Genomic DNA, 3,300 nt, shown 5'->3' with positions numbered 1-3,300 from the left:
CCTCCCACAGGAGGCCAGACTAGCTCCATCTTTGCTGTCCTTCCGCAAGCAGGGAAAGACCTTTGTCTTCAGGCAAACATTCCCTCAGTGACTGGCTGCCTGAGTGGGATTTTTTAATGGATTGTTGTTCCTTACTGTGTTGAATGTGATTTTAATGTTGCTTTTGTGTACCGTTTTCAAGTATATTTGTCAATTTAAAAATGTATTTGTGTACTTACTGTTGTTAGTTTTAAAACTATTTTAATGAAATAAACCACCTTGGGTCCTTTTAAAGAGAAAAAGTGGGGGAAGTAATGATGTAAACATATTTGTAAATAGGAAAGCAGATGTTAAAAGAGTAAAAATGTGGACTAAGAATAAAAAAATAAAAGGATAGAATTTAGGATGAACAGGAGCACATATTTCAAAAGGTCAAGTAAATTTAAAGCATAGAATAGTATGTGCTCTTGATATACAAGAACTGGACATAAACTCACTTCTGTTGCCATTATTTTTCTTTTTATATCTTAATAATAATTTTTAAATGACAAAAAAGAAAGGTGGGCTAAACATATTTTAAACAAACAAACAAATAAAATCATCTCTCTCAAATAGAGGACAGTAGCGAGGAGAGGTTAAAATGGGGAAATGCAGTTTGTCAATAATTCATAAAAGCCAGCAGTAGCCATATACATATTTAGAAGAAACGACATGATGGTGAAATGGAAAATGAAATAAGATTTTAAAGATCAAATCCAAGATGGGTCAGGTACGCATTCAAAAAAAATTGGCGTTCACCCCAGATGGGACTCGAACCCACAATCCCTGGCTTAGGAGGCCAGTGCCTTATCCATTAGGCCACTGGGGCTTTACGTGGAAAGTATAGCATACGTTCTTACTTAACTCTGTAAGAGCCGAATTAATTCCAGTTTCCCTGGTGCGCCGATGCTGAGCGCGGATGTGATTCGTCGGCACAAGAAGGCGCCGCTGCTCAACGTATGCAGGCGGTTTTGCACCCCGATCCGTTTCCCTCCACGGATACCTAACAAAGGATATTATTAGGCAATCCGGTTTTAACCTCTTACACAGGATTTCAGTACTACTGAGAGAGAAGCTACGGTTTGCCTCCAGCTTCGCAAAGGGCCCGGTCCCGCAGATCCAGGCGCGCTGGGCCGGGAATAGGAAGCGCCTTCTGCACGTGCTCAGGGGCACGCTCTCGATCAGCAAGAAATCATCAGTTTCGGAATATTGAATGTAATGGGGGGGGGGGCTCTGTGCAGGTAAGTGGTAGAAGGCCCCTTCATATGTGTACGACAGATGAGGAAAAACCATCCCTTAAAAGACCTTGTCCAATAACCGTTCCTTTCCAAAAAGAGAGCAGATGGGCCTGGAAACTGCGCCTTTAGACCGAAAAAAGACCACAACCGGAATGTCACACTTGATCCTTCACAAAATTTAATCAAAAAAAGCCTGGCCGTTCTCTGGCCGTGGTTGGAATGGATTCTCTTTCTCCTTTATTCGTAGGATGGTGAATTCGGGCTCGGACTTGTATAAGGAGTCCCAGGTCACATCTTTTAAGCAGGCACACAACCCGATGTCCCGCAAATTAAGCATTTCCAGCGAAATCACGAACAGCTTGATCCAGGTCCCTGCTGACTCTTAGTCTCGCTGAGCACAAGAGGGTTTCCTTTCCGGTAAGTGCATAGATTTGCAGACTAAAATCAACAGCGAAAAGCTTCCGTAATCTGCCTTTTCCCTCGGAAGGTGAGTCTTGGCCCATTTTTTCCCCCCAAGCAGGAGAATGCAAAAGTAAAAAAATGTATTTTTTTTTAAATCGCCGTCGAAATCTTCTGCTCTTTACTTTCTGTTTACCAAGGAGGCTCTTTTCTACAACTGACCGCGTGGCCTAATGGATAAGGCGTCTGACTTCGGATCAGAAGATTGAGGGTTCGAGTCCCTTCGTGGTCGATACGTTTTAGCGTTTCAAGCTAACTTAACACACCTGGTATAGAGTAAAAGCAGATAAAATCTCAAGGTGGGTGTCTCGCAAAATGAGCTTTAATCCCTCGAAAAGGTGTGTTCCTTCTAGAAACACTGGTAGAGAGGCGTGCGTGGCTCCTGCGACTCCTTTTGATCCTTGCACCCAGTCACTTTTATGCCCCAAAATAGGAAAGGCTAGAAAGGCACTTGTAGAGAGAGGGACATGGTGCAAGCCATCTTTTTCAGGTGACAAGATCAAAGGAACAAGAGATAATTCCCTTCCACGAGGGAGAAAAATTTTCATCTAGACAAACTCAAAGGGAACAGAACTAAGCAGTAAATCCTGAAAGGCATGAATGAAAAAAAAAGTTTTGCAGTTTGTGGCTCCAGTGGCCTAATGGATAAAAGCACTGATTTTTTTAGCCACGGATTGCTGGTTCAAGTTGCGGTTCAGGTGTCTGTGAATGCAAGCCTTGATTTCTCTCCGTTTGAGAGGGAGCCGTAGTTGTGTTCTTTCGTTTTCATTGGGGCCTAAGGCACTGAATTTTCTGCCAACTTACTAGACATGCAGAGAAGCTTCCTGTATTCTTGCTTTGATGGGCAAAACCTGACCTGTGCTCAGATTTGCATGTGGTGTCATCATTCACCAGACCTCTTTCTAGTGTGCCATTCGTGACTGTTATACTGAGAATACATCTTTCCGTGACTGTTGTTTACCGTGGTCCTAAAGGCCTGATCCAGAAGCACACTCTGGGGGCGGCAGAGGGAGGCAGTCCTGTGCCTGCTTACCTAGCAGCATGTTCCATTCAGCACAGTTGGACTCTGAGGAGACATGTTTAGGTTTCCAAATGTCTAGCTACAAAGCAAGTTCTTCCAGCAAATGGGTCAGTGTGAATTTTCTTAAATATAGGGCCCCAGGAACAAGACAGTTGGGCCACCCGCCTGCAACATCAGCTATAATGCAAAGCACAGCCACTGGTATTAATTCATTGCCCAGACTCTTATTAATAATTGATATGTTTTCCCTTATTTTCCAAACTTAATCATGATCTACAAAGAGTCATCAAGAGTAGTGTTGTGTAGGGATTTAGCTTGTCCACTGGAAGGCTAAAATTGAGGGGAAAACAGGAGAACCCCTGCAAACGCTTCCAATGGCTCCATGCCTCCTCCCCACACCTTCATCATCTTTAAAATATTTAGAATTAAGTGTGCTTTTCTCCTTTATCAGTTAGTTTCTATTCTGCTCTCTTTTGTTGTTGTTGTTGCCTGCGTATTTCATTTTAATTAAAAACTAGCACCGGTGCTCCTCCTTGCATGATTTAGGAGGCCTCAAATCTCTCG

The 3,300-nt window shown here is 43.1% G+C and overlaps 2 non-coding genes across 2 annotated transcripts; one reads left to right on the top strand and one right to left on the bottom strand.

The window, feature by feature from the left end:
• Positions 1-774: 774 nt before the first annotated feature.
• Positions 775-847, bottom strand: TRNAR-CCU (transfer RNA arginine (anticodon CCU)). Its single transcript has one exon. It is a non-coding gene; the product is annotated as a tRNA-Arg (tRNA).
• A 1,027-nt stretch (positions 848-1,874) lies between these two features.
• TRNAR-UCG (transfer RNA arginine (anticodon UCG)) lies at positions 1,875-1,947 on the top strand. Its single transcript has one exon. It is a non-coding gene; the product is annotated as a tRNA-Arg (tRNA).
• Positions 1,948-3,300: the final 1,353 nt, after the last annotated feature.

Source organism: Pogona vitticeps, chromosome 2, assembly GCF_051106095.1.
Source record: "Pogona vitticeps strain Pit_001003342236 chromosome 2, PviZW2.1, whole genome shotgun sequence".
In the NCBI taxonomy this organism is placed as follows: Eukaryota; Metazoa; Chordata; class Lepidosauria; order Squamata; family Agamidae; genus Pogona; species Pogona vitticeps.
This window is presented reverse-complemented; position numbering and strand designations above follow the sequence as displayed.